General features: G+C 44.9%; 1 long non-coding RNA gene across 2 annotated transcripts in view; it reads left to right on the forward strand.

Moving 5' to 3' along the window:
- The window catches only part of LOC122789931, a 609,659-nt gene that overhangs the window by 358,795 nt on the left and 237,311 nt on the right, over positions 1 to 13,553 (forward strand). For both annotated transcript variants that reach the window (XR_006362889.1, XR_006362890.1), the window contains exon 3: positions 953 to 1,021. This is a non-coding gene — a long non-coding RNA (uncharacterized LOC122789931). The remainder of the gene's footprint in view (positions 1 to 952; positions 1,022 to 13,553) is intronic.

Raw genomic sequence — 13,553 nt, forward strand, 5'->3', positions numbered from 1 at the left:
GCATTTCTACCCATATACAGCAGCATGCTAACAACTTCATCAAAACCATAATCCTTGAGTATGACAAAGTAGTTTTGAGTGCAAGACTTTCCATCTTCTTACCAAAGTAGACCCTGATGTGCAATGTTGGTTGCTTGTACTACTTTATATGACTTTAGTATGACTTAATGTCCGTGAAAGCTGCGATACTACATTTTAGAGAAAAGTCAGAAAATATTTTTTCATATAAAATAAGAATCTCTTGCATTTTTTGTGGCCCCTGCAGAACAGACCTGCCAAAATCAAGACTATTTTGCAGAAAGAGACTTGGGGTAACCATGTCAACTAGGTCCAATGATGTTTGTTTTCCTCTCTGCAGTAAAGTCAGTGGAAAACAGTTTCATAAGACACTTCCCTTTTTTCTTTAATAGTAGCTGCTGACATTAGCAGGACTACTTGCCTATGTAAGAATTGTGGTGATCACCTCATAGGCAAAACTTCAGATTTCCCTCTGTCTGGTATGTCAAGAAGGAGATAGCCAAATTTGTGTGCCATCATGTGAGAAATGAAACTTAAAAGGTGGGTGGCATTTCCCTTCATTTGATAAGCCAAGGAAATGAAACTTATATACTGTTAAACTGCCTACTTCTTGAAAATCTGTTATTGTGTTAAGGATACTAACATATAACTGTACTCTTCGTTTCAGGATAGATTTGCATTTTTGTCATAATTCTAAGAAATTTGTAATTTAATTCAAAATATTTAATTCTTTAGACCTGATTGGCACTGCAGCTTGGAAGTAATATTCCAAGTGGCCTGGGTGGCAGAGCATGATTAAAACACATTTTAGATATTTAGTTTTAAGTACATTTTTTGTAACTTTAAAACATTCAGTTATGCAAAATAATTGTGAGTGGTAAGGGTGGGTTTGTAATTCACCATTGCAAAATATAAATGTATGTATATTTTTCAGCTTCCAAAGATGCACTGTGTGAGGAATATAAACAGAAGATTCAGACCCTGCAGGAACACTTGAGTGGGGGTAATGTACTACTTTTTTACATTCTAATGCTGTTATTGGTAGTGTTTCTTAATGACAAGCTAAAAATTTCAAATCTATTCAATGCAAATTTCCAGTATTACTTAAAGAATTTAAGTAAGCAATTAGAATAATTTATGGCTAGGGTTATATACTAAGCCAAAAAATAGTATGCATTACGTACTGGTAGAATGAAGATTTGAAGTTAGTGTAAAGAAAAGTCTGGAATGGAAAGTTCTTACAGCAAGGACTACATCAAGGTGATGCAAACAGTTGTTTTCTCAGCCGTCCATTTTCAGAGCAGGTGTCACTTTATTAATGTGGGATATAGGTATGCCTGTATGCATATATGTATGTATGTGTATGCACATTTTCCAAAGAGCAGTTGCAGTAACTGCATGATCACAACTAGCTGAAAGCAAGGGCTAGATATCTGGTTTGTGAAGCGTTTGTTTTTCCCCTTTACAAGGCAACAGTGGAGTTAAGTTCATTCACAACCACCGAAAAAAATACTTTGCATGTGAGCTTCCAGAGAAGTGTGTTTGCAGTCTGAGATTGGGCAGTATTTTTATTAACATAAAATCCCATTAACCCTCAAAATCTCTAAACTTCACCACCATCAATCTCCAAAGCATGCAAGATAAAATTTCCCCAGCTGCATGCCTAGTTAAGCCAACATAAACCTGACTTTACTGCCATTAGAGACTTGGCTATAACTGTACATAAAGATTCTGAATCCCAACCCCCTAGCTACTCGTGCCTTAGAACAGACAGACCTAAAGAAAAAAAAAGAAAAAAAAAAAAAAAAGGCGCTGGCATCGCCTTAATATAGCCAGATACCTACACTGTACTTCCTATTCAAAACCTATCCCACAATTTTCCACTGCAGAGTTACTTGGCACCTTCCTAAAACTGAATAACTGTAAAAGCCTTTGTATTATGGTCATATACACCCTCCCCAAGGCAACAATATTCCTATACTAGAAAATATTCGTGCCTGGACAACCAACATTAAAAATGAAACCATCATCCTAGGCGACGTTAATATTAACTGGCTCAGTATCTCTAATAACAGCCCTAACAACATTACCGACATAACCAGACCCAGCATTAACAATGATAAAGGCTCAATCCCGGATTGGATCTTTGTTTCTGACCCAAGCAAATTCTCCTCCACTGGTACACTGCCAAATAGTATTAGTGACCACTTACTAGCCTTTATAATATGCAAGTCCACATTGATAATACCTTTAATGACATCTTGCTAAACTGGACTCTATTAAAATATCTCCCACTTAATAAAGTTCTTTAATTCACATTTCATAAGATCTTGAATAGTTTAGCCCCTCTCCATCTAAAAAGAGTCAAGACAAAACATGCCATCTGGCTTGCCCAATCCACAAAGCAAATCATGTCCGCAAGGGACAAAGCCTGGAAAGCTTGGCAGAAAAACAAAAATTCTGCAGACTTCATTCAATATAAACAGCTTCGCAGTCAAGCAAAATGATTAGTTGTCAAAAATAAAAAATAACACTTCCAAATCCTCCAACACCAACATAAACAGAACCCAGAGAAATTTTGGAGTATAGTCAACTCCTTACTCCACCCAGGTTCAAATAATCCATGCCCAAACCCAGAAGATTATCCCTTCGATTTAGCCTCACTCTAACTTCTATTTTGACAGCATTGCTAAGCTTACCACCACCTTCCCACCCTAGCAGTCTAAATCCAGAGAAACCACCATCAGCACATTTCTTGACTACTCCCTCTACCTATTTCCTCATTCTCACCTACAAGCCTCCACCATAAAAAAACTTCTTCATAAACTGAGACCATGTTCTAATGCACCTGACAACTTACCTGCAGAACTCTTACAACTACCTGCATCCTCCAATGCCTACCCCATCAGCATTTTTCTCAAGTCTATTCAGGAGTCATGTATGCCAGATATCTGGAAAAAGGCATTTGTTCTCCCCATTCATAAAGGCAGTAACAACTCTAACATCTCTAATTTCCAACCCATCCGCCATTTTTTCTCCTAGCTCTAAAATATTAGAAAAGTGTGATCTGAAGCAGGAACTTCATTTGTCAGCAACCTTTATACGGATCCGATCTCGGATCCGAGTCTGCAACTTTTACCACAGCATAGATCCGAACTCCTAGCTCCTCCCTTTACCCATAATCCCCCTGCCAACCCTAACTGACCTCAGGTCTAGTTTGCCGTGCTTCAAGCCAACAAGCTGGATTTTGAGCTCCTGGCAATTCGGAGGTTTTTTGTGAGAAAAATCTTAGAATTTTTGTACTTTCTTGTGTGGTTGTGTGAGTTTGTTTAGGTTCCCTCTTAAATATCTATTTTTGTTGTAAAAGTTTTCCTCCCTACCCTCGCTGATCCGTAGTGTGTGTTTGTGGTGTATTAGGGGCCTAGTGAGTGTGTTTTATGTTCAATATGTCGGAGGCCCCTAAAGCCATCTTTTCAAAATGTACCGAGTGTGGCCATAAGCTCTCACCAGCGGATGGCCACACCCGGTGCGTTAGGTGCCTTGGGGTTGAACATCTTTCCTCGGGATGCACGATTTGTGCAGCGTTCAACCCCAGGGCACTTAAGGACCAGAGATCGAAGCTGATTCTGGTTGGCCTTTTGCCCCCGGACTCTGCTCCGACCTCCGGTTCTTCGATGGCCGCTACCCAGTCCTTGGTAGTAGCCACCCCTGCCTCCCTTCCTCTGGTCGGGACTCAACCTCCCGTTTTGGCTCCGGAGGAGAGGGAGGCCGGAAAAACCAAAAGGAAGGAGAAGCACCATAAGCGGCGGGCCGAGGACTCTTCCTCGGCCCGCCCGCCAAGCGGGCTTCTCCATCCAGGGTTTCTGGATCGCCTCCTCCTCGGCTCCAGTCCCCTTGTTTTTCACTGGGACGTGGGGAGGAGGAAACACGGTCCCCGTCAAGGTCATCGAGGCGTCACTCTAGGTCTGCCTCTGTGGCCTCGTCGAGGTCTACATTTAGTATGTCAGATGCAGACATGGACCGGATGATGAGGAGGTTCATCCAGGCCCAGCTGCAGATGTGAGTGCTCTTGCCCCCCCCCCCCTCCGGGGGGGAGCTCGACCCCATTTTTTGCCCCAATCGCTCCTCCTCAGTCCCGCTTTCCGGGTTCGGAGCACTCTGAGCTGAGCCGCGTCTGATCCGGGGGAGTGTCTGAGCAGACAGTACTAGTTACTTTGGCTCCGACTGGTCCCTTAAGTTTGTCTGATCCGACCTCTCTGAGCCATGGGCGGAGCTTCGGATCCGAGGGACTTTGTGTGACTTCGGCTCCGTCCCGGTCGGAGCACACGGGTCCTTCGGATCCGAGGGTCTCAGCCCCGGATCCGGTCCCTGCTTCGGATCCGAGTGGGAGCAGACTCTCGGAGCCTATTGAGAGTGGCTCCCCCTCTGCTTTCGCGGTGGTGGAGAGGGCACTGTTGAGTGTATCCGGACCTCCGGTCCTGGCTTCGGCTCCTCCCTGCACTCCCTCTCAGCTGGTCCGGGCTCCCATCACCCGGACTTCAGGACAGCCTGCTTCAACATCTCTGGGTGTTCCTGCGGAATGCGATATTGCTGGTGAGTCTTCCTCGGACAGCCCCCCCTCCGAAGAGGTCCCTTATAAAGCCAAGTGTAAGAGGAGGCACATGGACTCCCCTGAGTCCCTTACCAAAGATACAGACTTAGATGAAGGGGAAGGCTCCCCAAGGTCACCCCCCGAGGATGTCTCCTTTGGAGACATCATGGAGATGCTCAGGATTAGGGGGGGGTGGTCTGCCCCCAAGGCTTCCTCCGATGAGTCCGTATTCCTAGAGGCGTTCGAAGCAGGGCCATCTACCTCTTGGGTGTCCCCTCCCCCCGACCCCCTGGTGGACCTTATTTCCACCAGGGCTTGGAAGGAGCCGGACACTGTGGAGCCAATCCCCAAGCACCCGGATAGGATCCTGAGTCCCCCTGCTGATAGAACCCACTGGAGCAGAGGTCCCCCTGTGGATGCCATGTTGGCGGCGGCCACCTAGAGAGAGCTGGCACAGGAGAGCTCTGCGGTCCACCCTCCGAGTAAGGACTCTCGAGCGATGGACCGCCTGGGGAAGCGGGTCTTTAGTTCAGCAACCTTCTCCATGAGAGCGCTGAACTATATGGCACACGTCATCCGGATGCAGCGGGATCTAATAAGAATACGCTGCATCCCCCCCAGAGTCCATGTCGGAAGGAGACAAGCATCTGTACTCCTCCCGAATGTCTATTCTACATTCGGTTTCTAACACCTCTATGCGGCTCTTGTCACACGCCACTGAAGGAGCCGCTAGAGCCGGCCTGATAATCGGGCGTCAGGCCTGGCTCCGACACTGTGACTTCTCGGAACCCTTTAAGGCGTCATTCGCGAATGCCCCCTTTGATGGTTCTGCACTTTTTGGCAAAACCGTTCGCAACACCTTAGTCCAGAGCGAGAAAGACGGGAAGACGTTGTCTGGTGTCTGAGTCCTCTTCTCTGCTCCCCAGAGGTCCTTTTCTAAGAACCAAAAGGGTCAGAAGATGATGTGGTTCCGAAAATCGCATCAGTCCCAGTCTGCTCAGGACAACCAGTCCTCTCGTGGCAGAGGAGGACAGGGAGGACGCCGCCCAAGAGGCAGAGGGGGTCCCAGAAACTTTGGATCCAGAGAGGCCCACGCAGAACCCCTGAGGGGTTGCCCGGCTGCTCCACTCTGGACACAGTCGAGGGGCGTCTTTCGAAGCACCTAGCAATGTGGGAGTCCATAACAGATCGCTGGGTGCTTCGCATCATATCCAGAGGTTACCAAATTCCCTTTATTGTAACCCCCAAAATCAGAAGCCTCCCCGATGTACCACCCAATCAGAGGGAGGCAGCTGCTACAGAAATTCAGCAGCTTTTACAAAAAAGAGCCATCCAACCCGTCCCCCCAGATCAGTTCGGATCGGGGTTTTACTCCAGGTTCTTTCTGGTGCCAAAAAAGACGGGGGACTTGAGACCCATTCTCGATCTCTCTCTCTCTCCTGAACTTGGCAGTACCCAAAGAAAAGTTCCGAATGGTCACCGTACAATCTATTCTCCCCCTATTACGGGAGAACGATTGGATGTGCTCGATAGACCACAAGGATGTGTACTACCACATCCTAGTGGACAGACGCTCCAGGAGGTTCCTCTGCTTCCGGCTGGGAGCCGGTGACTTTCAGTTCAGGGCCCTTCCCTTCGGTCTCAGCAAAGCCCCCAGGGTGTTCACCAAAGTCTTGGCGGTCATAGCGACCCACCTGAGGCTTCAGGGAATTCAAGTCTTTCCGTACCTGGACGACTGGCTCCTCATCGCCCCAGCAAGGCATCTACTCTGTTCAGGCAGGGATTACTTCCTCGACCTTGCTCCACGTCTAGGGTTAACTATCAACATGACCAAATCTTCTCTAGTCCCCTCACAGGTGATAGATTTTATAGGGGCCAGATTGGATTCCAGGATAATGATTGCTTTCTTAACTCCCGATCGGCTTCAGAACCTGAGGTTGCATGTCAAGGCCATTCTCATTCTTCCTGCTCCACCTGCGGAATTGATCCTGAGGGCTCTAGGGTCCATGGTGGCAGCTATTCCTCTACTACCCCTAGCCCACCTAAATATGAGGGTACTGCAATGGACCCTCCAAGTACAATGGTCCCTGTCTCGCAACCCCCTGTCCCATCCTATTCCCCTAAGCAGGGCTTGCAGAACGTCGCTCATGTGGTGGCTCCGGTCTCCGTGTCTCCACACGGGACGACCATTTTCGATGCCTTCCCCCATCGCCACAGTGACCACGGACGCCTCTCGCCTGGGGTGGGGGGGGCACTATTCAGGCAGAATGGTCCAAGGCACGTGGAATGACACAGAGACCTCCTTGCATATCAATGTCCTAGAGATGAGGGCGGTGCTTTTGACGTTGCAGGCACTTCATAGCTTTCTACCGATTGGACAACTGCAGTACAAACGGACAACATGTCAGTTGTCTGGTACATCAACAAACAGGGGGGAACCAGGTCTTATCCCCTTTGTCGCGAGGCCATGAGAGTGTGGGAATGGGCGATTTCCACCAACCGCTTTCTTATTGCAACGCACATTCCGGGATGGTCCAACATCCTAGCAGACAGGCTCAGTCGTTCGATTCTGACTCCATACAAATGGTCTCTCAATCCTCTAGTAGCGAAACAAATATTTGCCCTATGGGGGCAACCCTGTTGCGATCTTTTTGCCTCTCCTTCAAATACCAAATGCAACAGTTACTTCGCTCTAATTCCCCATCAGGGGAAAGTCCCCAAGAGACTCTCTAGTACATGCTTGGCCTCTCGGTCTCCTTTACGCTTACCCTCCGTTGCCCATGATGCTGAAACTCCTACAGAAAGCCAGTCTGCTGGGGAGCAAATGATCCTCATTGCCCCATTCTGGCCTAGTCAAACATGGTTCCCGTACCTGTGGTCTCACCTAATTCATCCACCATGGATTCTGGATCCACTCCCGGATCTCATTACCCACCCTCTGGGTCTCCAGGCCCCCAACCTGGTCAACCTCAAGCTGACGGCTTGGTTGCCCCAGTTCCACTCCTGATTAGGACGCCTGGAATCTCCTCACCAGTCAAAGCCATCCTAGTAGCAGCACATAAACCTTCCACCAGAAGAGTCTACCGAAGCAAGTGGAAACGTTTCTCAATCTGGGCAGAACACCATCACTTGGATCCTTTCACGGCACCTCTCACGTCGGTTTTGGAGTTCTTAACTACCCTTTTTCATCAAGGGGCTAGCTGCTCTACAGTCAAGGTACAACTGGCAGCAATTTCGCATTATCATGTAGGGCATGAATCAGGCCCTCTGATGACTGCTAAGCTTTGTAAAGCTTTCCTCAAGGGTACTTTCCTTCTCAGGCCTCCAGTCAGGGAGGTAGTACCCCCATGGGATTTGTCTTTGGTTCTCCAAGCCTTGACTAGCCCCCCTTTCGAGCCGGCGGCCACAGTTGATCTTAAATATCTCTCTTGGAAAACGGCCTTCTTAGTGGCCATTACTTCAGCTAAAAGGGTCTCTGAACTTCAGCTAAAATGGTCTCTGAACTTCAGGCTCTATGCGTTAAGCCGCCGTATTTATCCTTCCATCCGGATAGAGTTTACCTCAGGATCAATCTGTCCTTTCTGCCTAAGGTGTCTTCAGAAGCTAATATTAATCAATCTATTAATCTTCCCGTGTTCTTTCCCCATTACCAGAACAAAGGAGAATATAAACTGCATTCCTTGGATGTGCACAGACAATTACATTTTTATACTCATCAAACTGCTGGTCATAGGCAATCTGACCAGTTGTTTGTCTCCTTTGCCAAAAGTTTAGGCAAGTCAATTTCTAAAGTTACACTATCATGGTGGATAGCTAATTGTATCCTCTTAGCGTATCAGAGTTCGGGAAGGCCTGCAGCTCAGGGGGTTCAAGCTCATTCTACTAGGGCCGTCGCTGCTTCGGCGGCTTTTAAATCTAGGGTCCCCTTAGATGATATTTGTTCTGCAGCCACTTGGGCCTCATCTCATACCTTTATCAGCCATTACAAACTGGATGCTGTCTCCAGAGGTAGGGCGTCCTTTGGCTCTGCAGTGCTCCGGAATGTTCTTCCATAAAGGCCATCCAGGATTCAGGTAGCTGGGGACTCTGTCCCAAAGGTTGCTGACAAATGAAGTTCCTACTTCAGATTTAGAAGTTATGTACTCACCATAACGTTCCATCTGAGTAGGTATTTTCATTTGTCTGCAACCATCCCCCCCTCCTTCCCCCTGACCTTTAGGATCTGTCTTGGATTAGCCCCTTCCGGGGCACTTTTACATTGCTTTTATCGGGCAAACTTGATCTGAGGTCAGTTAGGGTTGGCAGGGGATTATGGGTAAAGGGAGGAGCTAGGAGCTCGGATCTATGCTGTGGTAATAGTTGCCGACTCGGATCCGAGATCGGATCCATATCCCAAAGGTTGCAGACAAATGAAGATACCTACTCAGATGGAACGTTATGGTGAGTACATAACTTCTAATTCACATTCAGCTCCTTGATTATCTGGTTAAACACCAAATCCTATCCCCCACTCAACATGGCTTTAGGCATGGACATAGTACTAGCACTGCTCTCATTTCTTTCATGGACACATTAAATAGAACTTGTGATGCTGGTTGCATAGATTCTGTACTCTTCCTCGATCTGTCAATGGCCTTCAATATGTTTTCCCATTCCCTTCTGCTCACCAAATTCTCCAACTTGGGTATCTCACCCCCAACCTTACACTCGTTTTCTAACTATCTTACCAATAGGCAGCAATCGACTGAAAGGCAAAATTCCTTCTCTCCCTTCCTCAATACAGCTACTGGTGTACCCCAGAGTTCTATGTTAGGTCCCTTGTATTCAGTATATTTATGAACAACTTCCATACCACTCTTACCATGGTACTGTTTTCCAATATGCAGTCGATTTTACTATTATCTGCACTTCTAAATCAGTCTCTGAACTACGTCTTACAAGAAGCCTTTACTTCAACCGAAACTTGGATGTCAAAGAACCATCTCCCTCTAAACCCAAGTAAAACAAAACTCTTAATATTCACCCCCCCCCCCCCCAAAAAAAAAAACAGCCCTCTTAACAAGACTGAATTCTGTTCATTCCCAAAATAATACCGTCATTGAAGTGGTCCCTAGCACCAAACTGCTAGGTGGTGTCATTGATAATCTAACATTCGACTTTCATATCCACAGCAACATCAACATTTTCAGCCCACCATTGTTCCTCTCTCTATCAACGAAACTGGCTCGAACTTCTTTACTTACCTCACTTGCATTTAACTACTGCCCATAAACTTATCCGTCAACCTGCCCCTCTCTCTCTCCTCTGTACTGACCATGCATCATCCTAACCGACCTCTTGTGTCCGAAAAAAAAAAGTTACTGACAGATGATAAACCTAATCTCTCAGCTGGCCAAATGTATTTTTTTACTGTTTCAAAGCTATGGAATAATGTCCCACCTTCACTCAGAACAATTAGAAATCCTGCTTCCATTAAAAACTCCCTGAGACTACATCTCTCCTCTCTCTCTCTCTCTGGCTGTGCAACTGCACCTTAACAACACACCCCAAAACCTGACTTCCTCTACTCTAACCTTACTCTACTCCATCAAATACTGGTATAACTTCTCCATACTCTTCCATAACCAACACCTAAATATTTCACTATATCTTGGTATATCCCAACTATTTAGACTACAAGTGTCGAATTATTCTCATCCTTAATCTGATACTCTGCTGCTAGTAATATTTTTCTTTTTTGAATGTATACAATTTCTAGTTCTATGCTCATACTATGGATGTAAACAATCTGCAGTGTTATCAAACTGATTTCCACGCACTGCAGCTGTATATAAACTCTGTACTGTGTGAGATATTTTCTTGTATGTATTTTAATGCATGTGGAGCTTTTCTTCCTGGGCATCCACTGAAAATGGGTTCATCTAGGCCCTCTGGACTTTCCCGGTAAATAAATGCAATAAATAATATAAACATGTATTTACCTTTTAAAAAGGAAGCAAATCTTTCCATGTTAATTTTTTTGTGTCACTAGTAGTACTTTGCACTGCAGTAAAGTAGATGTTTTGTGTTTTGAAAGCCAATGTGGCAAGTACTGAATATTCACACCATAGTGAAATTTTAAGTGCACACTCAGCAGTAACATTATTAAGGACCTACAGAATGTACTGGATTCCCAAGAGAAGCATGTTATAAAATGTTTAGATGATACATTGCTAGTCTTTGAGGGATGACATGCTGCACCCTTGTCAGCTGTGTGTAACTAGCCCACATGGGCCTAGGGACTCGGCCATAAGCTCATTGATCTCTAACCAGTGGATTGAGAGTGCTTTATGTGGATCATAGTGGTCAACAGTCATGGGCTCCACTCCTCCCAGAGTGGTAGCCAAGAATTTGTGTTCCTCAATCACTTTCTCCTCAACAAAAACAGAGGACCATCTTTCCCCAAACAGATGGTAAATACTTGGAGCAGTGATGGGAAAGAGAGGTCATTGGAAAATGTTTTTTGGGAATTTAACTAGTTCTCATCTTTTAATAATTTCTTGCAAAATACTATCAGAAATGTCATTCCTAATGAAAAAAACATACTGGGCAACAAAAATATTGACTGTCAAAACATTTCTTCCAACTTTCTCACTTCCCATATTAACTTGCATGTCTTTGGACAGCCAGTCAGTCTACTAGGTGTGAGCAATACAACTTATGACAAGAGTTCCACCTAGACTAAATTATGGTATGTCACCTTCATAAACACACCACCTCAGGAACCCTTACAGACTCCTTTAGTGACCATTTTCCCACTTACTGTCATTAATCATAATCACTCATCGTGTTGAACAACACTACTACAAGTGGAACAGTACTCTCGAAAATTTCAACCAAGACACCTTAACATCAGACCTACAATCCCTCAGTTGGTCTAATCTAATAACACCACCCCCCCCCAAAGGAAGACACAGTTGTTGCTTTCAGTACAGTATTCTTAACTAAAGAACTTAGTGCCTCTTAGGCAAAAGAGAATTGAAGCCAGACATGCCCCCTGGCTATCTAATGATACTAGAAATCTGGTACAGGGATAATATGGCATGAACCAAAAAAAATGTTGAATGAACAAAACACCAAAACGTCTGACTTTGACACCTTACAAAAAAGGTTAAAAGTGATTAAAAATATTACAGTACTCTACAGAACCACCATAGATGTGCTCCCCAAAGATTTTGGTGGTCCTCCAAACACTTAATCCATCTAGGGATAAAAAAGCAATCCAAATTATTCACCTAATCTCTCCCCACTTAAAGCTGCTAGCCCTTAACTTCCCTAAGATTTATAATGCCCCTACCCCAACCCAAACTTCTCCCGCTACTATACCAGTTTAAAGCTTAAAAACTATCCCTACTTCATATGTATAAAATTACTTGGCAATGTGAAACTATGCTTACATCCACTTATAACCTTCTTTGTAAATTCCTCAAGATAGCAGCCATTTGCTGTAGCATACCCAGTATCAGTTCTTGTAAGTAGACAAATGCAAGAATCCTATGTTCCTACCTTTGGAAAATAAGTCTCCTATAATCCCTCTATACAAAATGGGGGCCTCACCAGAAATATTTAGCTTTAGACCCATCACCATCCTACCCTCCTGAAATATTGGAAAAAAGTGTCCACTTGCAACTTAATTCTAGACACCTACACAACATGGCTTCCATCCAAAACATAGTACTACCAGTGCCCTCGTATCTTTCCTAGACATCATTAACAAAGCTATGGTCAATGGTAAATTTGTATTATCTTTATTATTAGACTTGTCTAAGACCTTTGATAGTGTATCAGACAGCAAACTCCTACACAAAATGTCTCCCCCTGGGCTCACACACATTCACCTAGTTTAGAAGCTACTTGACTGACAATCTGTTAAATGGCTGTGCACCCCATTCCCCTTTCCTACCATTTACCAAAGGTGTACCCCAAGGCTGTATTCCTGGTCCCCTGCTGTTTTATACATTCTCCAGCAATTTCTATACTCCTTCCCAACAAGCCTGTCTCGTACAATATGCATATGAGGGTTCTACTTCATAATCTCGAAATACTGAAATCTCGAATTTCAGTATTTTGAAACTATAAAGCCTAACCATTCACAATCCCGACTCTCACAATCACGAACATACATACACCACATAACACGCACGCCATTCTACCCACAGCACACAAACCACACAACCCTACACTACATGTAACCAGAGGGGCAAGCCCCCCCCCCCCCACTTATATATACCAACTCCGAGATCGCACATAACAGAAAAAAAAAACAATCACATCATGGCATTCTACACTTGCTCGCGCGTACACATCACACGAATACACATCACACAAATAGACATCACACAAATACACATCACACGAATACACATCACACGAATGCACAAACACCAACAAATCTAACACTCATACTAACACCTCCCTACCCACACATACACTGTACAAAAACACACACACACACACACACCTTCAATTCCAGACACCATACCAGCCAAACACTTCATGTAACGTACCGTTAATGCATACGCATGGATTTGAGATATTTGAATTCATTCTTCTGCACTTTCGGCGTTCTGCAGTTTCAGCTTCATGGTCTCAAAATGCTGAAATTCCAGATTTCAGCAATTTGAGATTATGAAGTGAAACTGCATATGAGACTACTCTCATTTGCTTCTGACAACCCCAACTCTCCTTCAACAGGTAATACAAGAAGCATTTAACTCCATTGAGAACGGTCTGCAGCATGCTCTATTACTGCTAAACCGTAATGAAAACTAAACTTTTTTTTCCCCCAACTCATAGCATTGACGAAAGTAACTTCAAAATTGCCTCCATAAACAGCACTGACTGTGAAGTAGTATTTCATAGTAAATTGCTTGGCATGACCATAGTTGACAGCCTAAAATTCAAC

Source organism: Protopterus annectens, chromosome 15.part0 (genome assembly GCF_019279795.1).
Source record: "Protopterus annectens isolate FY-2018-M chromosome 15.part0, PAN1.0, whole genome shotgun sequence".
NCBI classification, from domain to species: domain Eukaryota; kingdom Metazoa; phylum Chordata; order Ceratodontiformes; family Protopteridae; genus Protopterus; species Protopterus annectens.